At 41.9% G+C, this 26,828-nt stretch overlaps 1 long non-coding RNA gene across 6 annotated transcripts in view; it reads right to left on the bottom strand.

Annotated features, from left to right (window-relative positions):
- Nucleotides 1-26,828, bottom strand: part of LOC120374902 — a 172,970-nt gene that overhangs the window by 91,508 nt on the left and 54,634 nt on the right. For 4 of the 6 annotated variants that reach the window (XR_005586327.1, XR_005586328.1, XR_005586325.1 and 1 more), the window contains exon 2: nucleotides 9,859-9,960. This is a non-coding gene — a long non-coding RNA (uncharacterized LOC120374902). Of the gene's footprint in view, nucleotides 1-3,626; nucleotides 3,971-9,858; nucleotides 9,961-26,828 lie in introns of those variants that run through there. The other 2 variants (XR_005586324.1, XR_005586323.1) reach the window with 2 other exon arrangements.

Raw genomic sequence — 26,828 nt, 5'->3', positions numbered from 1 at the left:
GTAAGAAGAGCTTCTCTGACATTCATGATAGAATACAAGAGCAAAGGCTGTGGGGTAGAATTTCATTTAGGGACTTTACAGAAGCTGCTAGCTAACTTTTACCATAACTGCACCAACTCTAACACCGCAACGGTCCCATTTGCTGATGAATCTGTCCTAAAACCGATTTTGTCTCCAGCCACTCGGAATGTAACCTGACAGCTGTTCAAAGGTGTACCTATGCTAGCCCTGTGTCTGGGTTTGTACCATGGACTGCTGTCCACTAGGGGCTAGGCTTACACCAATAAATCTAAAACTACTGCACTTGGTTTGCTTTTTCTATTGATTTAAAAAAACAAAAAAGACAAAGCCAAGTCTCTTCACCTCCCAAATATTCCTGTTCAACCTGTTCACAGCTAGGAATATATTCCTCCGGCCTCCCTCAACTATATTTTTATATAATTATATATTTCTAGATTTCTAATATATATTTTAAGCAGGTTGTTAGTAACATCTGCCATTAAGGTTACAAAACCATTTGCACTATACCTATAACTTCATTTTTCTCCGGCTTGTAACTTTCAGAAATATTTGCCTTTGGGGGTTACTGGTTTCCATAGTTGGTTTCTGTCTGAAGATGAATCATCGGCTATTATTATTATTAATAGGGAATGTTTGAGCAAAATCCCTTCAGTCATTTCTGGATTACAGAAGAGTGGGATGGGAAATATCTAACCAGGCTTTTTAAAAAAAAAAAAAAAAAAAGGCTATGCAAAAACAGCCGAAACCTGCCATGGACAGAGTCCTTGCAGAGAACTAATCTTTGGTGGTTGGGACTGGGAAATAGGGGGTGGAGGAGTTCTAAGCCACTGAAAAGACACTTCTGGACATGTTGTGTAGGCATCTACTAACCACTTTTAGCAGCCTAACCTACCTCACACCCCCTCAGACATTTCTGCCAGTTTTCTCTGCCCATCCTGACAAGGCCAGAGTCTGCTGGTCTCAGATAGCTGCAGGGCAGAGTACAAAAGGGGGATTGTAACTGTTTCAGTTACACATACCAACGTCCATCAAACAAACCAACCAATCTTTCCTTTGCATTTAGAACAGGAAAAAAATCATAGGCAAAAACAAAATCATGTGCCCTGTGATTTTCTCGCCACACTTACAGCTGCATTTAGCAAATTCTATGCTTTTCATTTTATAGAAAAATGTCTTCTTTCTCAGTTGCAAAGATCAGCTGTCACACTGTTAGCAGGTGTGCTGCTGCTTTATGGACCCAACCTCGTAGAAAACTGATTGGAGCAATAAGAATAGGAACTCAATCATCTCTTAACCGGTTCAACTTAGTACAGTATTAGGTGAGAAGCAACGTGGTTTAGACAACAGAGCATTGGACTGGAAACCTGGGTTCTATGCCTGGCTCTGCTAATTGGCTGCGAGGAAACTTAAGCAATTCTCTGTGCTTTAACTTCCCAATCTGTAAAATGACAATGACCTTCCTTTGTAAAACACTTTGAGAGCTACTGATGAAAAAAGTGCTGTATAAGTGCAACATAGTATTATCCCACACCAAAAAATTGGGATTTCACATTTTTCCCAATCTTAAATTGGGAAAAAAAAAAGTCAAAATCTTGAAAATGTTTGTGAATTGAAAACAAACAAAAAAATCAGTTTGGATCAATTGATATGTTTTGTTTCAATAATTTTGAAACATTTCTTTTCAAATTTGATCTTTTTAAAAACACTATAATTATCTTAAATTTCAATACAAAACATCATCTGAATGAAAATCTGGACTTCCTTTCCAGAAAATGCTGAAACAAAACATTGTGAGAATTCTGAAACTTTTCAAAAAAAATTCAAATTGAAAAATTTGTTTAAACTGACCCTTTCCCACAAAAAAGTTTAGCTTGATGAATCAGCATTTTCCAACATAAAAATTGTTTTGTCAAAAAATTCCTGACGAGCTCTACTCAAATGGTCTGATCTCTGCAATGAACTCCACACAGAGAGAGATCTCTGTGCCCACACAGAACCCTACTGAGGGCACCAGTGCTCTAATCTGAAGTACTTCGATAGCCTCTATTCCCACAGTATCTGAGCACCTCACAATTCTGAAGGTATTTTATCCTCACAACTCACTAGTGAGGTTGGGCACAGCTATGATCCCACACGACCACAGCTACACTACTAATTTTACCACACTAGCTCAGAGGAGAGATGTCTACATGAGCTGGGAATCACAGCCCTAACTCATAATGTGGACGTAGCCTAAATAACTTGCCCAAGGTCACACAAAGTCTTTGGTGAAGCAGAGAATTGAACCTCAGTTTCCTTCATCCCAGGCTATTGTCTGACCCCTGGAACCTCATTACCTTCTGTGCCTTCATGCAGGTATTGGAGAAGGGCCTAAGATGCAACCGCAACAGGCTAAGTGGGACCACTTAAATACCAGTTATTAAGCTCATGCATCCCCTTATCCATTCTTTTTTAAAAAACAGGGTAAAATATGTCACAGTAAGACAATAAAAAGTAGCGTAGACAAAATGTCAGAAAGTCAGGAAGTTCTAAAGCTACAGTTCAGACAGCAGCATTCTAGCTTTGGGGCTTTCAAAATGCTGTAGGTGTTGGACTTTCCATTCCTGTTGAACCTTGGAGCTTAATCCTGTATGTTAGAAAACGTGGGCCGTAGACATACAGGATGTGCTACGTGACTGAGATAATACTGCTCTTAGAACCTTAACTGTTGCACTTACAAACCTTGTTACTGATTGTGGAGCTCTAACTTTGAATGATCGCTGAGGACTTTTTTGTGCCTCTAGGAACTCTTGCAATACTAATTAACGACCTTTTGTAGTGGTTGCATCAGAGCTTCTCCAGCAGCCTGGCTGAGGAAAGCGGAGAATTCCCTCACACTGCTGCAGAGGTTTTTGCCAGGAGTCCTTGTACACGGGCTTGCTCCATTCCCAGGATTTGGCCCTTACTTAAGGAATTATCTTCATCTTGCAAATAATTGTGACTCACTCCTATCTCACCACATGACATCTTGAGGAGTTGCTTACCCAGGATGTCATTGGATAGATTATCTTTGGTGCAAATAACCCAGCAAGAAAAGCCCTACCATTAAACTGTTTAAAAAAACAACCAAAAAACCACGGTCTGCAGCTTAATGGAAAAATGCTCATGGGCATCAATAGACTTTAGATCAGGTACCTAATAAGCAAGCCTTCTTCTGACTGGTAGTGTCTACTAAGCATTTCAGTATATAGCAGCCTTTTTTGCCATTAAACATTTCAGCTACACGTACTTGAAACCTCCTCCTATGTTTAATAATAAATAATGCTTCTCCAGATACCAATAGACAGATCCAGTATCTGAGGAGTCATTATTTCCCATATAAGTACATGAAGCTGATAAATGTTACCAGTTTGATGTTACAACTGCATGCTGTCACCTTGGTGTCTCTTTGTGCCAGTTATGCCCTACACGTACTCTGAATCAGAGCACTTACATTTCTGCTGGAAGGCTTTCAAGTATTGTATGTGAATTGAAATCCATTTTTTTTCCACTATTTTTTTTTGACAAGTCACAATATGAGCTTTTTCAGAACATTTGAAAGAGCTTGTCTCTTTAATAGACAGGATGATTTACACAGATTTTGCTGAGGAAGCCTATGTGCATTGAATTTAAAAATAATAGGAGAAAGGTGTTTCCTCAATGTTAGAATTTCGATAGCAGTCATGTGAATTCTTCAGTAGGAGTGGCATCATGTCGGTTTCCTCTACTGTTTTTAGAACTCAAGTTGCTATAACAACTCACTTCATCTGTTCAGTCAAGTACCTATGTGTCATTTTTCCTTGTGGGTTCCCCGTTTTCCAGACACCTTCTCTCAGATTCCGTTTAAGGGGACCAGCTCATTCCTCCAGCGTGCAGACATGTAAGTAGCTGAAATGAGTCAAAATTTGTGCTGAAAAGGGTGAAATCTTTCCTGGGGACAGAACAAGGCAAATTAAGGACCTGATCTAGTTCCCATTGAAGTAAATGGAAGTTTTGCCAATTACTGGTTTCTGGATCTGATTATAGGCCATAGGAAGGTGAAAGTAGAGGACTCTGATACCAAATATGGACAAAGGATGCTGCAATCAGAAAATCCCTGGCACAGTGGGGATTAGAGCAAGTCAACAAATCAGGCCCCCAGCTGGTCATAAAATAGATATTTTTCCCCCGTGGAAATTTTTTACTTTTTAATGAAATAGTTTGGCCAAAAAAATAAAATAAAAAAAATTGGCCTTAACACCAACATGTTTTATTCAAACCGGTGCTGTAAAGAGCTTTATTGAAGCTGTAGTCCAGCCCATAAAGGAGAATGGGCGTATAAGACACCTGAACTACATCTCCCATGATGCTCCACTCCCCCTCTCTTGAGAGGTAAACGGCTGTGTCATGGGAGAGGTAGTCCAGCCAGATAGCCTAGGAGAATGGGAACATCTGAACTACAACTTGGATCCCATGGATCAGGTATTATGGGAGCAGGCTCACAGTGGGCTTGAGGGTTACTATCGCCATGTGCAGCTGGCTACAGCTAGCAGTTATCCTCAGTTGTGATTGCACATAGTGATACTCCTACCTGTGCAGGAGAGCCACACCTTTACTGGGTCTCCTTTGCCCTGTGCAAAGACCTGCAGGATTGACCCTAGCTAACGCACTACTGTGAGCACCCCTGATAGGCACAGGCAGGCTGGCTTCTTATTTGTCTCATGGTATGGAGGATAATTTTCTCTGAAATCACACCTTTCTCCTTCAAACACATCTATATATTTGATAACTTTTACATATGTCATTTCTGTATGACAGCCACAGCTCCCACCTGGAGTTTTGTAACATTGTCCACATGTTATCTTTCCTGGAGGATATAAATGTGTTGTGGAGGCTATTTTTGCACCGCAGAGAGAAAGGGAAAGCAGAAAAGATTAAGTTACATTCAAATGGCCAAATTGTGGCTCGCCTTGCACCATGGGGAAAGAGAACACAGGGAGCTACTTCCTGGTACCCAGATAGTAGGTACCCAGGGGCTCTTGTGGGTTTGTACTCAGGTGGCTAGCACAAGCTGCCGCCTGTGCCACCCCAGCTGCTCTGCTATTTTTAGTTCACTAGTTCAAACACAGCTAGAACATGTCTGTCTAGTCACAATGGGAAGCACGCTCCCAGCTGCAATGTAGACGTACCCAAAGCAGGCAGCCCAAAGTAGCACAAGGAGAGGGCTGACCAGAGCAGCTGGTAGTGCTGCTATGGCCCCAAAGGAACATGACTGGCGGGTATGGAGTGTGACCTCACATCTCCAGCCCAACCCATTCACCCACAGAGGTTAGTGTTGACTTCTAATATTATTCTATAGTGCCCCAAAGTGTGCTAGAGGCCACAGTACCAATACTGTGAGAAGATAAAAGGGGAAATCCTGGGTCCACCGAAGTCAGTGGCAAAATTTCCATCAACTTCAGTGGGACAAGAATTTCACCCAAAGTTCCTGACATAAAAGCTGATCTGATTTCAGACATACCAGTAATTCACTGACATGAGTAACAAAGCAGGAGGGAGAGGCATAACCTGAAGCAATAACACAGTTACTTAGCAAAGGCTTGAGTGCAGCATGGTGAAGCACACATTTAAAATAAAATAAAATAACGGGAAGAGCAGTTAATTAAATCAATCTTATTTCTTCCAAAAATGCTGTACAATGAAAGTTTTGTTTTCATTTATTTTTGAGGTTTTAAAAATATCTCCCTGACAGTGTCCCTGGCCCATGTACAAATCCAAATCATGCAGTATTTAATACTGGAAGAATTAAACAAAATAAAAGCCAGAATACAAACATACTCCATTCAGGAAACACCCCAAGAAAGAGATGAATTTTGTCCTATACCCAGTAGGGTAACTCACATGCAGAACTGACCTTCATTCATCAATAAGCTAGGCAAGTGTATTATGAGTCCCAGCAATTCTCATTCTGTGGTTTATGGGCACACGACACTTGCTGGTGGTTCACAAAGCATGCCTTCTCCCAGTCACCAGTTGCTTCTACAAGGTCCAGGCTCTTCGTTGCCATGCACAGCTTAGACACCTGCAGGAGCAACTGGAAACCTGGAGGAACCAGTCTAGCAATGCACAAACAATTGTCATTGCCACTGGGGTATCACACCATCATGAATGGGTGGGGAGATGGCCCCATGAAATGACCTTGCTGTTAAGATGTGGGCCACGTGCCAATCCTTTTGCAGAGCCTTTGATTTGTACTGTACGCTCAAGCCAGACTGGCAAGAACCAAAGGAATCTCAGAACTCCAGACACTGCACAAACCGAAATGTGCCACCAAACTTCTCAGTGACTCAGTAATTAGAAAGTAATCAAAGGATATTCAACTTCATAAACAGCCATTAGAAACAGACAGCTATCTATAAATAGAACAGCAACAACAGGCTACGAATTGAAAACATCCCCAACCTATATTTGTTTCTATTACACTTTATTGGATTAACCAGCCATTTTAACACCATCAGCCAGATCCTCAGCTCATGAAAATCAGCATCGCTCTATTATGGAGCTACATCAATTTACACCAGTTGAGGATCTGGCCCTTGGGTTTAAAGTCTGAAAAGCATGTGATAAATCACTAAGAAATGCTCAAGGATTATTTGTTAAATAATCTAAACATTAACTCTATGGAAACTGCAGCTATATACACACAGAGAGACATGTTTTCCTGAATATTTACTTGGTTTGTATTCTGGAAAATACCAGTGTGATGCAGGGATTAAATTAAAATGTTTTAACTAAAAAAATAATACTGTTCTGCTTCTATCACCAGCCTTTCTTACAGATACGCTATAGGAAAGAAACCAGTTAGATCCTTGTTCATACTGCATGAGTTTACTGATGAGTTTCTGTAGATCCATGTATTACCAACATATCATCCAAAAACCTGAGCTAGAGATATTTCAGATAGAGTAGAATTTTATTATAACTTGTTTCAGAGCAATACTATATCATAACAAGTTGATTGGTCAGATCAGACACTGCACTCTCCTAAGTTCAAAGTGATGGACTTTCAGGAAATTTAGAAATAAGTGACTGAAATACTAATACCTTTTAACAAAAGACCATGGCAGTTTGTTTTATGCAAAGTCTGTCTTTGGGCTTTGGATCAGGCTTTAACTGCAGAAATCGGGCTATATTTGGACACAATTTACAGCCATAGAAAGCCCACTGATTTCAATTAAAGGTAAACTTGGACCCCTCTCCAGGAGTGGCACTCAGAACTGGGACCAAAATTGTAGTACAAAATGAAAGTTCTTATCTTTATAATGGGGTGAACAAAAATCCTAGAAGCAAATACCCTGACCTTTGGGATGACCGACATCCAGATTTGGATCTGAATGTTGGGGCTTGACTCCATTGCTAATTTCAGTGGGGGTCACACAGAATGTAGTTAAGGGCAGATTTTGTTTTATTGGGCAGCAATTACAAATTTCTAGGAAGTGGATAGCGTTTTGGGGCCCCATGATAAGGTCCTACGGCATGTAACCTGTACTCTTTTCCATATGTGTAATCAGCATTGACAGCTCATTAAGTACCTTCTATACACCCTCAACAAGGAAAACATGAGAGGTTGTCGATGTTACTAGGGCAGATTGGGGGCACACTCAGAACAAGAGATGTTGGAAACTATTTTCCATAGGCAGCACCACTAACGCTGTGCAAAATGGAAAGCAATCCTCTTGCTGGCACAGTTTGAGAAAACGTTAAGCAGTAATGAGAATGACCATGTAACTAACAACACCAGAATGCATGCTTGAAAGTTTTCAGTACAGAGGGCAGGCACATTTTCACTACACTAGTATACTGAACTTTTTATCCTGGCTGGTATTGCTAATCTCTAAATTAGAAGTGAACAAAACCTTCCTTAGCCATTAGCTGAGATCTAGCCCCCCTAATGCATCCACTAGACTTGAATATATTCTGAGAAAAGATCAAACTACAGAATGTGGTTCCATGTGGACATAGGGCTATATTTTCATCATGGGGGAGCAAACTGGATTCAAGAAAGATGCAAGCTTCCTCTGTCAGTCTCACACCCAGACCATTGTCCATTTCTACAGCAGAAACCAAACTAAACCTTCTCGGATTCTGAGATGTCTGAATAATTTCCCCCCAGCTCATTTCCAGCCATGATTGGAAATGCATGTCTCAAAATACCATGAGGAAGCCAGTTCTCATGGTATACCTTACCCAAGTTTGCCAGGTCAGCTTTGGATATGTATCCAAATGTTTTGATGATTGTCGGAGGGAGTCCACATTCCAAACTCTTTGAGGTTTGCCAATTACTAATCTGAGGTGCATTCAAGATGCAGAAAAAAGAAAGGTAAAGTCTAAGGGCCAAATTAGGAGATACATCTAAACAAGCTGGTTTAACCCATATGTTGTGGAATCAGAAGAGAGGGTTCTTGCAAGAAAAGCAACAAATAGGAGGGGCAGGAAGGCTTAAGGTCAGATTTTTTAATGTTTGAAGACATCTGAAGTTGCAGATTGGTTCCTACTGGGATATTCAAAAGGTGCCTAGGTGGTTTTGAAGATCCCAATAGGAGCCCATCTGCAACTTTAGGTGCTTTAATACCTTTACAAATCTGTCCCTAGCTGCTAAGGACCTGTGCTAAAAATATGGACTGATTCCATTAATATAAGTCCCTCTCTTTTTTCTCCTCTAACAAACAGCTATTCAGCATAAACATCTTTGTTTGCTATATCCCGAGGAAATCTGCTGCTAATTATAATGCTGAACCCAGATGCTGGTGGAGGAAATTAAACTATGTCCTGCATAGTTTATGGAGCTTGTTTTGCTGGATTTGCCAAATATTTAGTGAGACCCTCATATGACTTTTATTAGCTGAACATAGACATAAAGGGCCAAATACTGATCTCATTCATGCTGGTGTAAATCTAGAGTAATTCCATTAGAGTAAACTAATATAGTTACAAGACATGGGATTTATAGCAATGTAACGGGGAGCAGTTCTAGGATCCAAACCATGGATCAGAACTTGCATACTTCATTTAATAGTGTAAATCATCAGAATTTCTGTTTCTTGAGAAATTCCAATATTTCACCATTTTTGTCCCAATTTGGGATGAAAAGTTGAAAAATAGAAAAAAACTGTTTGCAAAACAAATTGTACTGACAATTTTTGATCCAGCTATGACAGAACGTTCCATTTCAGCTCCGTTTGATATTGGGCTGAGAATGCCTCAGCTGCTGCAGTGCCTCATGATAGCACAGCAGTCATGGGATTCCCATGATGCACCCTGGTGGTTCCACTAGAGGGGAAGTCATGGTGAAAAACGGAAGATGTAGTCCAGGTAAGGAGCCCAGTTCATAGAGGAGAATGGAGGCATCGGGCACCTGAACTCTGACTCTTATGTGGCACTGCAACAGCTCAGGTAGACAGATTCAGGTTAGTTGGACATTAAACAAAATGTTTCAATTGAGTTTGACAGACCAAAACATTCCTATTTGAACCAACTGCACCTGAAACAAAACTTTGTTTTGATTTTCCCACTGTAAAATCGAAAAATGTAGCCCCCTGCCCCCCCCCCCAAAAAAAAAAGAAAGAAAGAAAATCAACATGTCTTCACAGAAAAACATTTTGTGGAAACTGCATTTTTTGTCAAAAAAAATCATTTTGATGGAAAATTCCCAACCAGCTCTATGTATAAGTTGAATATACAAAAAGAGGATGCCTGAGTAATACCAACTCACACTGAAGGCAGCAATATCAGTTAAGCAACACAGACTTGGAGCCAGGAAATTTCCTGGGAACTTAATACCTGCTAAGAGAGTTGATGGCCTCAGGTACCGCTGACAGCTTCTAACTCCAACTGGTCACTGACTTCCAGGAAGTGGCCTGTCCCCCAGCTGGTGCTCTGATTCTAAGCAGAAAATACACATTTATAAAATAAGAATATGGATTGTTATTTTAAATATTGGGTTTCATTTCAGCTGGTAGTGCCAGGACATTTATAGTGCATTGGTAAAGCACCTTGAGATCTGTGACTACAAAGTGCTAAAGTATTATTATGGGTCCAAATCATCATTCCTAATATTGGGAGCCAGGGAGGGAAAAGGGAAAGGATAAAAATTTGCACTGAGATCCTTATCAGGAAGGCAGGATTTGCCACTCCATGGGATAGGTCATGGAGCCCAATTTGAAACTTGGCTCCTCAGGGATCCATGCAGAGGCAAGGGACCTGGGGCCATCTGTATGAACAGAATAAAATCCAAGTCTCAAACTGTCAAGAACTGAGTGAGGTGGATACTAGACAAAACAAGCCTATTTTATTCCTCTTTGGTATAGTACTTTGAGGTTCTCTAGGGCTTATTGCTACTTCAGGGAGCAGAAGGGGTTACCTATTTCTCACCGTCCCCCCCTCCCCATGTACCTTTCTCTTCATAGCAACTTCCCCACCCTGTTTTGTTTGGGAGAAAGCTACTGGCAAATGAGAACAGATACTGGCTTTCTCCACGTCAGGTCTTTCATCTGGGAAATCCCCTTCTACTGTAGGATTTAAGGCACAGCCACCAAATAAACTGTTTCACAACATTCAAATCGTCACCCTTCACTCCTCTTGCTGCGTAGTTCTATGTGGAGCAGCTTAGCTATGGTACCTGGATTTGGTCTGCCTTTTGCCTGGTCTACAAAGAATTTTTGAATGTATTTAACTGACAAGTGCATTTTCCAAGGTAGCCGTGGCAGATATAATTGTATGTGCTGGTAGGCAGGTTAAGTACCCCCCTTCACTGCAGCAGTTAATGACTGTTCTTGCTGCCAGTCATCTCTGTAGCAATTCAGGGTGCATTCAGCTTTGAAGGGGGTTGGACAGCTCCAGTGCTCTCTGTGTCAAAAGCTAGTTCTCTTTTGGACAAAAGCAGATACAACATAAAACAGCTTTACATAGCATTGATCAGACTCAAGATACTCAAAGTGCTTTACAAAGCAACTCATTACAGGCTTGCGATACAGCGATTGCACAGGCAATCAAAACACCCATCACGTGCTCAGTAAAATCTACCACCCAGCCTTGTACATTAGAATAAAAAATAGGGGGGCCTGGGACCTTAAACTTCCACTTGCACAATCACAGTGAGAACATCAGCATGAACCAGAAATGAGGTTAAAAGAACATTTAATGCTGTAGTAGCAGCAGTCCTTCCCACTATAGACTCCTTTGACAATTCACCCCTCATGTCTTCAGGAAGAGAGATTTTGATCACAACATGTGTAAAGGAAATGGTAACGGTCCAGTACAATGCCTTGCTGTTAGAAAAGACATTCGCGTGTAAAGCAAAATGCACATCCAGTGCTGTCCCATGGACCCATTTCCTTAACACGTAGGAATATTTTAGAAGGGTAAATGGGATGACCCAGGTAATTATTGGCCCGTTCATCTGACATCAATCCCAGGCAACATAACTGAGTGGGTGACACAGGACTCAATTAAAAATAAAATATCAAAGAAGAGTAATATAATTAATACCAATCAATGTGTGTTTATAGAAAATAGAGCCTCTCAAAAGGACTTGGTACCTTTTTTTGATGAGATGACAAGTGTGGTTGATAAAAGTAATGGTGTTGTTGTGATACACTTGGATTTCTGTATGGCATTTGACATAGTACCACATGAAATTTTGATTCAAAACGAGAATGATATCAAATTGACATGGCACACTTTAAATGGATTAAAAGCTGGCTGATATGTTTCAAAATTTAATCGTAAACACGGAATCATCATTGATCATGTGTGTTTCTAATGGAGTCCGGCAGGGGTTGATTCTATACTATTTAACATTTTTATCAATGACTTGGAAGAAAACAAAATTATCACTGATAAAAAGTCGACACGCGACACAAAATTTGGGGAGTGATAAATAATGAAGACAGGTCACCGATACAGAGCAATCTGAACCATTTGGTAAACTGGGTGTAAACAAACAATATGTGTTTTAATATAGCTAAATGTAAAAGTATAGCTCTGGGAACAAAGAATGCAGGCAATACTTATAGAATGGGGGACTTATGGGGCTCTGAAAAAGATTTGGGGGTTATGATGGTTAATCAGGTAAACATGATCTCCCAGTATGATGCAACAAAAATTATTAGGGGGCTGAGGCACATGACTTATGAGGAGAGGCTGAGGGAACTGGGCTTATTTAGTCTGCAGAAGAGAAGAGTGAGGGGGGATTTGATAGCAGCCTTCAACTACTTGAAGGGGGGTGCCAAAGAGGATGGAGCTCGGCTGTTCTCGGTGGTGGCAGATGACAGAACAAGGAGCAATAGTCTCAAGTTGCAGTGGGACAGGTCTAGGTTGGATATTAGGAAACACTATTTCACTAGGAGGGTGGTGAAGCACTGGAATGGGTTACCTAGGGAGGTGGTAGAATCTCCATCCTTAGAGGTTTTTAAGGCCCAGCTAGACAAAACCCTGGCTGGGATGATTTAGTTGGGGTTGGTCCTGCTTTGAGCAGGGGGCTGGACTAGATGACCTTCTGAGGTCTCTTCCAACCCTAATCTTTTATGATTCTATGCTGTGGCCAAAAGGGCTAATGTGATCCTTGGATGCATAAACAGAGGAATCTCAAGAAGGAGCAGAGAGGTTATTTTACCTCCGTATTTGGCATTGGTGCAACTGCTATTGGAATATTGTGTCCAATTCTGGTGCCCAAATTCAAGAGGGATGTTGACAAATAGGAGAGGGTTCAGAGAAGAGCCATGAGAATGATTAAAGGATTAGAAAACGTGCCTTAAAGGGAGCTCAATCTATTTAGCTTAACAAAAGCAAAGGTTGCGGGGTGTCTTGTTTACAGTCTATAAATTATCTACATGGGGAACAAATGTCTGATAACGTTTTTTTCAATCTAGCAGAGAAAGGTATAACACAATTCAGTGGCTGGGAGTTGAAGCTAGACACATTCAGACTGGAAATAAAGGCACAAATTTGTACTGATAAGAGCAATTAACCATTGAAACAATTTACCAAGGATTCTCCAGCACTGCCAATTTGTAAATCAAGATTGGATGTTTTTCTAAAAGATACGCTCTTGGAATTATTGTGGGGAAGGTCTATGGCCTGTGCTGTACGGGAGGGCAGACAAAATGATCACAATGGTCCCTTCTGGCCTTGGAATCTTTGCAACCATGAAAAAAAAAAGAATGCTGCCGCAGAACAGAGACAGAACGCAGGAAGTCGACACAGGATGCTGAACAGCAGGATACAGCTCAGAGGCTAAATCATCAACTGATGCAAATCTTTGGAGCTGTGGCAATTTACTCCTGCTGAAGACCTGGTTTTGGAAAGAACTCAGTTTTTTGACTAGAGAAACTGACACGCAGGCATAGGTAACAATAGGAACAAGGTTATTAAGGTAAATAAGTCACTACCTAGTTCACAACTGTCCAGATGGAACTGCCTGTACTCACAGAGCCAGAGGAAAGCACACAGGAAGGTCACAGAGGAGGTCAGGTTCTAAAAAAGAGACCTAACGGTACACAAACAGACTTTCACAGTAACCTCCAAGCCCAAATGAAATATCTCAGCTCACAATTGTGTGTAGTATTTTATGCTGTTTAGTAGAAATAGGCCTGAATGAACCAAACCCCTGAATATGAACAACTCAAACTTGGAAAAATTTAGATTTGGAACTTTACTTTGCACCTTGGGCCAATCTATATATATTTCCAAGTTACCTAGGTAGGGTACGGGCTTTTTAATGCTTTCAAACCTCCCACTGCAGAATCAGCCCATAGACCATTGAAAGAACACTAAGAATAATGGAAAGGAACTATGGTGGAAAATATATGAAAGCAATCCTCAAAACCAGTGCTGATTGACGACAGGGAAAGAGAACAGACAAGTTCAAAAATATTTGTGTAAAATATTTCTCAACTTCTCCACACCAGAAAAGAAACCTGCCCATTAATTCTGAAAATCTGAGTTGGGCAGGAAAACACAACTAAACTTGACATAATATATATTAAAAAAATGTAAACTTGACATCATATAAACAAAAAAAATGTACAACTAGAGTGGATTGAAAATTGGAATTTCCACCCTTCCCCAGAAATTCCTCTGTCTCAAAATTTGTTTCTCTCTTGAACTGGGTCATAAAGATGAAATATCGAGATTTTTCATAGAGCAAACGGTACTGAACAATTTCAATTCTGAAATGTCAAAACATTTTGACTCAACATTTCCAATTGGGATGAAGTGTTTCGACATTCCCAAATAGAAACGTTTCATTTTAAAATCTGTTTGACATAAATCTGTGTCTGCCTGAGCTTCTGCAGTAGTTGTAGCTCAAGGGACTCAGGCCCCCCATTTTCCCCTATGCCCCCACTCTTCCCCCTCTCCCAAGCTGGACTGATTCTCCCAGGATGCATTGCTGTCATGAAACTTCCATAATGTACAGGGTCAGCTCAGCCAGAGAGAAGACTGCAGTGCATAATGGGAGATGAACTCTGTCCAGAAGCCCAGCCCATTGATGAAAATGAGCACATGAACTATAACTACTGCAGCAGCTGAGCCAAAGCTAAAATGTTTTGGTTCAGTTTAACAAACCCAACATTTTGAATCAGGTCAACCTGACCTGAAACATTTCTTTTAGATTTTTACAATGGAAAATTCAAAACCTTCAGCAAACACTAACATTTTCAATTTTACAGAAATCACATTTTCTCTGGAAGAAAAAATAACATGTCAACAGAAAATTCCCAGCCAGCTCTATACACAGCCAAAGAGGCCAGCTCAGCAAAGACTATTTTAAGTGAAGTGACTGATTTTCCAAGTTGGGACAGAGACCACATTAAAGGTCTGCCCACTTACTCCCATATGCTTCTTGTACCATTAGTCATGAGAGCTGACGGAGAGATTTTCTGGAATTCTTACATACCAAATCTGATCAACACTAACACAGTTTGATGGCAGTGGAAGCACACTGAAGGAAGGACAAATACTGAAAAATTAGTCAGCCTTATTAGAGCAGAGAACAAACCTAGGTCTGGTTCAGGCACCATCCCTATTCAGGAGGGCATTAAGCATGTAGTTATGTCCCACTGAAGAAGGGGCATTAAACCCCATAAAGAAAGAAATTACTCTAACTGCTGTCTAGGAGAAAGAAGCCAAACAAATCCTCAGCTGTACCTGTGGAGAGAGGTGGCCAAGGTGAGTATAGGCCACTTTTGTGCTTCCCCCAACCCCTGGGTTGCAGGAGACTGGTTTAACCCCCACTATGCATTACAGCAACCTCAGGGCCACTCTAATGTATACCAGCTAGTAATGTGGGCACCTCGGGGCGGGTTACAGCACACAAACCCTCCGAATTGCAATGTAATTTCTAGGGGCACTTGTGATGAGGAAGTCCTTTAGTAGAGTCCTGCTACACCATTGTTTTGACAGGGTCTAATCCCAGAGATCTGGAGACAACACAAAACACAGTCAAACCCCTATGATACACATTTAATTGAAAATATGCCACACCTAGAGAAGGCTTCATACAAATGTCCTCCAAGAAAATTATAATAGTCTGCACAGTTAAATTACAACATTTTACATCTGAACAAGAGCAATATGTTTCAGAAAACAGAGGATTATATATATGAAAAATTATACAAACTGCATGCAATTAAAAGAACATAAAAATGGCCATATGGGGTCAGACCAATGGTCCATCTAGCCCAGTATCCTGTCTTCCAACAGTGGCCAATGCCAGGTGCCCCAGAGGGAATTAACAGAACAGGGCAATTAAGGGCAATCAAGTGGTCCATCCTCTGTCATACAGTCCCAGCTTCCAGCAATCAGAGGCTAGGGACACCCAGAGCATGGGGTTGCATCCCTAACTATCTTGGCTAATAGCCATTGATGGATCTATCCCCTAAAAACATACCTAATTCTTAAATCCGGGAGCACACATTTTAGCCTTCACAACATCCCCTGGCAACAAGTTCCACAGGTTGAATGTGTTTTGTGTTTGTTTTGAAACTGCTGCCTATTAATTTCATTAGGTTACTCTCTGGTTTGTTTGTTATAGGAAGGGGAACACAACATTTCCTTATTCACTTTCTCCACACCTCTGTCAGATCCGTCCTCACTCATCTCTTTTCTAAGATGAACAGTCCCAGTCTTTTTAATTTCTCCTCAGCTGTTCCATGTTTCATTTTCTTGCCCAGTTTTGTGAGTTCTCTTTGTAAGTCCAAAACAGACTGTGAAGACTTAACTATCTTGAGTAATTTTGTATCATCTGCAAACTTTGCCAACTCACTGTTTACCCCTTTTTCCAGATCATTTATGAATATGTTGAACAGCACTGGTCCCAGGACAAATCCCTGGAGGACCCCGCTCTTTACTTCTCTCCACTATGAAAACTGACCGTTTATTCCTAATATTAATTGTGGTATACTTTTGATTGTCATTCAATCTGCAATAGATGCTATCAGCATACTGAGTTAATACTGCTGAAATGTTAACTAAGATTGATAGTGCACTGTATTTAGTCTATTATAATCTCTACCTAGCGATTGCAGAGTTCATAATAGCTAGCAATAAAATAGTTTTCATCCATATTACTAGACAGAGAAGATAACCATTGTATGTAAACCTTGCCCAAATATAACTGATAGCTTAAAATTTCTAACTGTATAATACTTGCCCCAGCTAATGTTGCACTAGTGTTTCATAAAGAGTTCCTTCTGTTGGCCTTTTAGTTATAAATTATATTTTTTCAAGGACAAATTAATACAGAGTCATTTAAATTGCTGGCATTTATATCTTTAATAAGCTATAAGCAGATAATAGTGGGCTATAAAGGATTATTTTTTCTCTTACGTTATCAAAGAGCAGCCATAAAAGTACAAAATCCATGGTTAAACCTGTGTACACACTTCTGATGACAAACATGGAGCCCTATCCTGCAGACCTGGGCAAGAACCGCGGGATTGGGCCTTTTAAAAGTAGAGTACAGCAAAGGTTCCCCTTTAGTATTTATTCATTATCTTCCTGCTGTCTCAGCTCTAATGCCTAGTTCCCACAGTGCACTAGCTGCCTTTCCCTTTGTTCTGTTGCGTTGCCTTTGGTTGTATTTTGAATCTATTCTTATTTACTAAACACCGGAAAACTTCTAACCCAGATTTTAAAAGTTGTAACACACACAATTTTATAGATTTTTTTTACATTGTGAGGAATTTGAGGAAGTGTTTTATTGATTTTACAGAAGGGGATTAGGCATCTACATGTACAGCTGGGAAGCTGTCATTTTATTTCACCCTTAAGATGTATTTCAGTTACCCATTTATCTTGTTTTCACCTTAGAGTGGGATGAACATTTTAGTCAAAGTCATTTTAAACACAAATTCATGGACAGTGAAGGATTTGGAATCACAGGAACACCGGAATTGCCAAAGGTGGGCCACACCAGTAATCCATCTAATCCAGAATTGTGTCTCCCACAGAATACTGGGCTATCTGCTGCAGGTGAAGGTGCAAGAAAGCCTGCAGTAGGCATTCCACTTTCACTCCACAACCACCCTTTTCTCCAGAAAGCTCCATCCCCTTGACGGCTCTTCCTCTTCCCCTCCGCCTTATCGGGCAACCACTCCAACTAACCTTGTCTCATTTCAAGCCATGAAATGCAGTTATAAGAATAGTGAGATGTTAGGAAAAAACTTGGACTGGGAAAAAAAATCAGGACAAGTTTCTTAACAATGGGCCAGAGTAACACCCTTAAGCACCTTGGGTAGCACAGGTAGTCCCATTCACTGCAGTGCTGCTCATTGTGGAGACTTTCATAGGGACAATCAGTCCCAGAGGCAGGGGCGGCTCTAGAAAGTAGGCTGCCCCAAGCAGCGCGGAGCGCTGCGCCGCCCTTCCCCGGTCCCGCGGCGAGTCCACTCTTCCCGCGGCTCCGGTTGAGCTCCCGCCGGCATGCCTGCGGCAGGTCCACCGGAGCCCGGGACCAGCGGACCTGGGCAGACGGGACCCGCCGCAGTCATGCCTGCAGCAGGTCCGCTCGTTCCGGGCTCCGGTGGACCTGCCGCAGGCATGCCGGCGGGAGCTCAACCGGAGCCAAATGCCGCCCCCCCGGGAAACGGCCGCCCCAAGCGCCTGCTTGGCGCGCTGGGGTCTAGAGCCGCCCCTGCCCAGAGGTCCGACTGGCTGTGAAACAATCTCCCAAGGGAAAGCTCCGCCCCCTTCCTATCAGGCTCTCTCTCTCTGTGTCCCCGAGTGTGCACATCTGTTTAGCCTACCGAATATCCCATGTACAATCCATATAAATAGACCCAAACAAAACACACTTTTTAATAAGCTGTGTTTACAAAAAGCCCAGTCCTTAGTAATAATGAACTTCAATTACAGACAGGCTTCAATTCCATCGCTCTTGTGGTCAATAGTTTATTTTTAATGTTCAGTGGGTGTCTGTTGCAGTTCAGGAATAATTGGATTCCCTCTGTAGAGCTTATTTAATACCTGTCATATCCAATGGGTAGTACCTACAGACTAGCTTGGGGCAGCAGTTCTCAGACTGTGGCCCATAGGCCATCAGCAGTCCATGGAGCCCCTCCAGGTGGCTGGCAGAATGAAATGTTTTGGGAACCAATCTAGGGGATTGGGTTGTTGGAGTGGATGTGGGTCCCTGATGCCTCCTTTATGAAGCACTCTGCAGAATGAAGAGGATGAAGAATCCTTGGCCTAATGTATTTCCTATTTCAAAATGTGCCAGCTCAATTTCAAGCCATTATATTTAGAGCTATTTATTGCACCTTCCGTCACCATTTTCCCATTCGGGTGGCCGGAGATCGGTTTTTACCACTTGTCTAAAACAAAACCAATGAGCCTGATTCTGCTCACTCTTGCACTGGTTTTACAACAGTATAACTCCCTTCACTCCCAATTTACACTGGTGAGGATCTCCAAGCCTGATGGGTCCAATTCTCCATGCCCTGTACCTTGTGCAGTTATTTACAGCAGTGCCACGTAGGCAAACGTTACCAGATCAGAACAACAGTTCAGCGCACCCACTTGGCACCAGTATGCAGTGACTTCACAAGGTGCAGGGCAATAGAAATTCAAGCGAATCTCTTTAAAGGTGCAGCTCTCCCCAGGGACTATTACAGACTCAGCAAGGTGTGGTTCTTGAAACTTGGAGGGAACCAGGTGTCCGTTAAAGGCTTATGAGATGTAAGGCATTCTGCACTGTCCCACAAATTAAATTTCCGTAATAATGTTATATAGCCCATCCTTGCCAACTATTTAAGAGGAGTGATGTTTAGAGACTATAAGACTGATTCTCTTCCACCAGGAGTTATACAAACCATCATAAGCGAGAGCAGAATCAGAGTCTGCGTGATCTTAAAATTCTTCACTGAACTGTGTAGAAATTCTGTCAGCAGCAAAACAACAATTAGTTCCACCTTACTCATGGAAGGTTCAGGGAAATGGAGACCAGGAGTCAAGAACAACCAATCATGTTAATTGGGTCAGAGTTTAGGAATACACACACTTGTTAGATCCTTTTAATTATAAAGTTATGTTTAGGAATAAAAGACAGGCTTGCAGCTGAGAAAACACATCTCACTTAAAGACTATGACTAGTTAGTGAATATTTCCCTATCTCCACATTCTCACTGAGAAAAACATTTATAAAGTGAAATGTTTTTGTGAAATACTATTAAAGTGAATCACTTTTTAAATTTTTGACTCGTGGAGCATTCTCTTCCTGTGAGCGTATGCTTGGTGTGAAATGTCATTTATTAAAAAAAAAAATTTTTTTAAAAATCATAATTCACTCGCAAAAAGCTGCATGTTCATAGGCTCTCCATTCAAGCAAAAATCAGCAAGGACTCACCATGCTTGCAGATTTAACTCAGCCAAAAACTTTGCGGTGAACCTCTCCTCAGTGACAAGACCTTTCCAAGTCCTATTAAGGACTGACCCAACTAAAACCTCAGATCTGCACAACCTCAAGCTTTGAGACAATGCACGGTCAACCTGTGGAACTCTTTGCCGGAGGATGTTGTGAAGGCCAACGCTATAACGGGTTCAAAAAAGAACTAGATAAATGCAGGGAGGATAGGTCCATCAATGGCTATTAGCCAAGATGGGCAGGGGTGGTGTCCCTAGCCTCTGTTTGCCAGAAGCTGGGAATGGACAACAGGGGATGGATCACTTGATGAATACCTCTGGGGCACCTTGCATGGGCCACTGTCAGAAGACACAATACTGGGCTAGATGGACCTTTAGTCTGACCCAGTATGGCTGTTCTTTGTTCTTATGAGATGGTTGAAATCCATATCTGGACTTTTCACCTTGGCCCATTTCTATGCACTCTGTTCATTCATGCCCTGCTCCAAAGCCCACTGAAGTCAATTAAGAAGCTTTCCATTTATATCAATGGGTATTGTATCCAGTCCTTATTTTCTTCCACTCGTTTTGAGGAAACTTGGGCCAAATTTTTGAGAATGGGTGCCTCAAATTAAAACACATGAATCCACATTGAGGGATCTAAAATAACTGCTCTGATTTTTAGGCTAAACGCTGCTGAAAAAAATCAAGACAACTATTTAGCCACCTACATTTCAGGTCTGCTTTGGTTTCATTGGTATCAAGGTATGCTAGTGAAGACTCACCTTCACCATGTGACCTGAACCAATGATCTTTGGGGTTCCCTAGGCAGAGATTCACAATGTTCAGCTTGCTCAAATCAGATGAAAGGGCTTCCAATAGCCCCTTCACTATGAGCCGTATTTGTGGACTTTTAGCAATTATTCCACCTGTGCACCATATGACAGCAGCTCCGTCCAGTACATGCATATACTGCAGTGTCGAGAGACTGGGCTGGTTCCTTTGAGACCAAAATATGCTCCTGCATTTCAGAGCCTTAGTTCTTTTTGTTTCAGTATAACCTCTTGGTCTCTGCCGCCCAGATTCTGCTCTCCCTTATACCAGGGGTTCTCAACCTTTTTCTTTCTGAGCCCCCCAAACATGCTAAAAAAATTTCCACAGCCCACCTGTGTCACCACAACTGTTTTTCTGCATATCCAGTAGATTAAAAGCCAGGGCCGGCGTTAGGTGGTAACAAGCAGGGCAGGACCCCACATCACAGGGGACCCCGTGAAGCTAAGTTGCTCTGGCTTCAACTTTCAGCCCTTGGTGGGGCTCGGGCTTTGGCTTTTTGCCCTAGGCCCCAGCAAGTCTAACTCTGGCCCTGCTCTCTGGTTTATTTTGGCAGACCCCCCTGAAACCTGCTCGCAGCCCCCCAGTGGGCCCAGGACCCCTGGTTGAGAGCTACTGCCTTATACCACTGTAAAACTCCTATCAATGTAAAACTAGTGGCAGGGAGAATCTACCCCCAGCCCAGTGTGTGAAACTGTTTTGATCGGTCTTTCTGTCCTCACAGTTTTGTAATTTTCAAGTCTGGCCTCAAGGGGGAGATGCCAGTGTTAAGGATCTTGGTTGAGCAGCATGTACACATTTTCATAGTTTTAAAATTCTGCTAATCCCAGATTATATTACTAAGAAAACCCAGTCCATCTATACTGGTTTGCCTGAGGCCCATCCTCACAGGTAGTTGATAGTGAGCTCATGCCCAATTGAAATCTGATCTTCAATCCTGCAAACCCCAACATAAGAGTAGCTTTATAACCATGAGTAGTCCCATTGAACTCATCATGTCTGATCCAAAACTAATTCAAGTCAACGCGAGTCTTTCGGTTTGGCTGAATGGGTTTTGGATCATCCCCAACTAGGCTACTCAAATGTGTAATTTTTTTGCAAGATCAAGTCCTTGCTTTGCATCACGTTACATATTTTCACACGCAGCTTTGGAAGAAAATTTTTCACTGATCTTCACCTGTCCCCAGCATGGATGCAAAGTCTGAACCGTCTCAGCTGAATCAGTTCAATCAATCCTAACATCCACTTCTCTGTGCAGCTGGCCATCCCACACAGCATTGGACTTCCTGTTACAGGCAAAGTTGTGTCTAATACACTCTATGCTACATATTCCACAGGGTGATTGATCTACATTATTTACATCAGAGCAGGTATAAGAGTGATGGACTCGCTATCCATGTCAGTAAGTGATCACTCAGCTATTCAGCACAAGGCCAAAGTGAAGACACTGATATAGACAGGAGGGAAAATTTTGATCCAGGATCAGTTTAACTGCAATGTCAAAAACCAGGGAGTTTACAAGCAGACATCAGACAAACTCACCAAAGCAGGGTTCACAGCAAGAACTGAACAATGCTCGGAGAAGATTATAACAGTGAAATTATGGTACTGAAAGTGCAAAGGAGTTCAGTGTCACGACTGTGGCTTCAGAGCAGAAAGGAAGACATGCCAGTTTGATGATTAAGTGGACTTAATTTACAGATATAAACAATGAAGCAAACCCTCACCCATACTCAGGAGCTCCAGTCTTTGACCTACAGAGAGCACCGGGGCAGTTACTGCAGAGATACAGATGAGAATGCATGAGAGACTAAGGAGGTAGGACTCCAGCAAGATCTGTGAAGATGGGGAGTGGGGGCGTTACTTTTCAGTACCTTGGCCTATCTTGTGAGAGGGAATTCGGAAGCAGGCATGAAAATTCCAAAAGTTTAAATTCAGTTTGGTTTGAGTTTTACCTCCTCTTATTTGTCACCCACTCTAAGAAATCAGGGTTGATACTGTGTGTGTGCGCTAAAGCATAACCCAGCCCCTCAAAACAGTGGCCAAATTCCACCCTCAATGCATGTGCAAGACCCTCATCGAAAGGAATGGGAGACCCCCTCATGCATCTGAAAGCAAGACTTGGCCCTGTAGATTTTCACTTACCTGAAGTTCCCTTCACTACCACTATATGGTTGTATAATACACCTGTATTGCCTCTCTACATTGTCTCTCCTGGTATCTAACTCTTGTTGCAGAATTAAAAACACAGGATGATGACGGCTGTAAGTAACACAGCCCCACCCATGAAAAGTTTTTGCGGGAACTTAGTCCTGTTTATTGTGCATCCAAGCTCCCACTGACTTTTAATCCATGGGCATTTTAGGTGCACAAAGGAATAAGAGATTGGGCCTTTCATGGGCGTGATCCAGCTCCCACCAAAGTCAATAGAAAGCCATCCATTGACCCCAATTGGAGCTGCATGAGACAGTGTACGAGTACTGAAGGCTGCAAGGGCAGAGGACACCAGCAAAGCAATGGCTGATTCGGTTTGAACAAAGCTGTCACTACAATAAATACAGAACTCTGCAAAACCCTAAACTCGCCTAAAGGCACAGAGAATTCACTTGAGAAAGTATCTCAAGTTATACTAGGAAACAGAGAAAATAAAATAAATTCCCCTAATGTGCCACAAATATCAACCACCACACACTACCTACAAACCATATGTTTTTCCCATCTGTTCTGTTATCTTCAACTAAATTTATAGTATTTGGGCTATCAGAAGAATTGTCAAGCCTGAGATGGGAGCATTATAAAGCCTAGGTGTTATTACACTTTAAAAGAAATTATCCCCTCATCTCCTCACCATGTACAAGACAGACGTTTCTTTTTCTGTTTCTTTGATTTGGTACTAACATAGAATACCACTCCTATTTCTAGTACTGGACGGTGATAGGACATCCCCAAACACCACAGCAAAGCACTGCACTCTATCACATGGATTCTTCTCTCTATCCACTTCCTCTTTAATTTTTTTTCACCCTTCTCTATACACAGGTCAAAGAGAACTGAGCTGTAGAACCAGATCCCCAGATATCAATTGACAGAGCTCTACTGAAGTGAGCGAAGCTCTTTCAATTCCCACCAGCCAAGGACTGGGCCTACCTTTCCACAGTCTCCATAGGGGTATTACAGTAGCTCAGGTTGAATTTCTCCAGCCTGAATATCCAGTTCAACATCAGCCAGTACTGAATGGGCCTGATTTTCAAATGTAGAGAACGTGAACCTGTACAAAAAGTGAATGCAAAGACGTGCATTCACAAGTGGAGGCTAAGCTGAGGTGCCATCAAGAATCAGGCCCCATAAACAACCATCATCATGATAGTGAGGGTGATGGCTTTTGTATGAACACACCCCTCTTTCCCCACTAGGCAATATTTTAGGAGTGCTTACCTAGCGTTCCAGTGAGCACAAGGATTGCTCCTGGCATTTGCCAACATCGGGCATCCATGCAGGGGCAGGCTGCAACCTATTCTCCTGGCTGTAGACTTGAAGAGCTCTGATATTCTCCTTCCTCTCACATTTAAATACAGCCTGGACAGCTGCAGTTCTCTCTTTACTAGTACTCTTGGGGCTGGATTTTCAACAGAGCTCAGCATGTTTGGTACTGAGCTCAGCTACACAACAATTTACAGATGAACCTTTTTGGCAAAAACACACACACACACACACACACACACACAGAGTTTTGGTGATACCAAAATGTTGTGCCTATTTGTGACGGATTCATCAAATTGGTTGTGTAAAAAGAAAAAAAAATATGAAGAGGAAACTTTTTTTGTTTTGAAAATGTCAAAATGAAAAGTTTTGATTTCTCAATTTGAAACAAATTTTCCTTTCAAAATTTCCTTAATTTGATTTTTTAATTTTTTTTTAAAAGTTGTACAAAGCTCATAATCAAAATGAAACATTTGGTTTAACTCAAAACAAGGGGTTTTGTTTTTGTTTGTTTAACGTGTCAGAACTGCCAGTGAACTGAAAACTCAGTTCTTCACCCTGCTGTAGTAGTGAGTTCTTCTGCAAATCTAGCCCTTGATCCGTTGTGCGCCAAATTTTCAAAATGTGCCTGTGCAGAACTAATACCTGCATATGCATGACACAATAGGTCACCTGCGTACACAGTGCCTGAAACACATTCATGGACAAATGGAGGCCACTTTGAAAACCTGGTCCTGACTAAGTCAAGTCATATAACACCACTGCACAATGAACACTGCTCCCTCTGTGGACAGGACTTTCCCCAGTATCTCCTGCAATATTTTTCTGCCTATAGACAACTTCGCCCTAGAAGCTCTGTAGCTCTTGTGGCTTGGAAATCCTCCAGGTAAGTACGAAAATAACACTGCTTGGAAAACTCTGGTTTGGTTTGTCATTTACGAAGGTATTTGCAGGCTGAAGTGTAACACTTTTCGGCACAGAAGGCCTTTGAAGAGTGTGCAGGATTCCAATAGTTGTCTAATTAATGTCAAGTCACAGAGCAAATGGTGATGCTTTCCTGCTGCTTTGTCCACCTGCTCACTGCCAAGTGGTGCTGTCCAGCGCGCTGCCAACCTGCTGACTGCCAGGAGATGCTCTCCTGCCGGGTAGCTGGGGCTGCCTTCAGCCTGTTCTCTACTAGCTCAAAGAGTGGATTCTGGAAATGCACTACATTTCAATATTGAATAGAGGGCAAGTCCTGCTTCTTCTTCACCCTTAGATACATGTGCCTATAGGACATGTTGGCAGCATGCCATGTCCCTCCTGCTTTCCAGGGTGAAGGGCAGGTTAGGATGTGATGTTGCTTCCAGTCCATCAGAAATCACAAGTTTCGCCTGTATTAATCAACAGTCATTTGAAACCGGCTAGCGTCACAGAGAAAGTAGATTAGTTCAGCGAGGTGCTGCTCTGTTCTGAAAAGTGACGTTGGACAAATGGCACCGCGGGGTTTCAGGTTTAATGCGTCTCTGTGGCTCCATATCAAAGGTGCTCACTGTACAAAGAATTCTTTTCTTGTAGCTGCAAGGCCAGCCAACTCGTCCTAGGCTGCGAGGGTCAATCTGGGTTCTTTCCTTCTTGTGCATTGTTACCCATAATAGAGAGCTGTCCAGCCATATTGTGTTTTCAGTACACCTGGACAATGGTAGGAATGAGGGCAGGCTTGCCCTCTCAGCTCTTCAATGCAGGTGATGATGTGCAAGAAGGGAAACACTCATTTTGACTTTTTGATCCCCGGGTAAGTTTGCAGGGCTGTCAGATAGAAAGTGCATCATAACATTTGTAAAATGAGCCAGTCTAATATGGAATTGGAGAGATTGAATCCTGGAACCTCATGATGCCATTTTCAGAGTCACTGGCAGACAGAGCAGCCCTTTAAAGCTCCCTGTGATGGGAGGAATCAAAGCTTTTATCTGATGGTTAATCTAGGATTTTTAAAGGTTTTTTTTTTAAATGTACGACATAAAAGAACAATGTGAAGAATAAACGAAGACATAGATCTTACACATTGACAAAGAACAGGCCTGCAACAGCAGGGCTCACAAGTGAGTTGTTAGATCTACAACTACTTTCATTCACATACACACCCTTCATTCTAAATCATCCTATGGCCGAGATAACTCTCCTTGTGTAAATCAGTAGAGTGCTGGTACAGTGAGACAGGATAGTGACTGTTTGTGATCAGCCAGCACGAACAACATCTGTGTAGGTGTACAGTCCTACCTTTCCCACATAAAACGGGGCATTAATTTCAAAGTCTATGATCCCTTAAATCTTTAACAATAATTAATAGGAGAAAAACAACTAATATTTGTGTTTGATCTCTAACTATAACGTAAAAACAAAAACAACCGAAGAAAGTGGCAAAGTCAACAGCATTAGTATTCCTGAATTTGTTTGGGTTAACTCAGATGTTAATGCTTTACTCAGACCTTGTGCTCCCAAATGGATTTATTCCTAGATCATGAGATGACTCTGCACAGACATGGTCCTATGGAGCTAATTAGAGCAGCCTGATGGCTGCTCTAATTTATGTTAGCAGCCAACGGTCATTAGGGCCACCA

The sequence above is a fragment of the Mauremys reevesii genome, linkage group 11, assembly GCF_016161935.1.
Source record: "Mauremys reevesii isolate NIE-2019 linkage group 11, ASM1616193v1, whole genome shotgun sequence".
Classification (NCBI taxonomy): domain Eukaryota; kingdom Metazoa; phylum Chordata; order Testudines; family Geoemydidae; genus Mauremys; species Mauremys reevesii.
The sequence above is the reverse complement of the archived record's forward strand: the minus strand, read 5'-3'. Positions and strand labels throughout refer to the sequence as shown.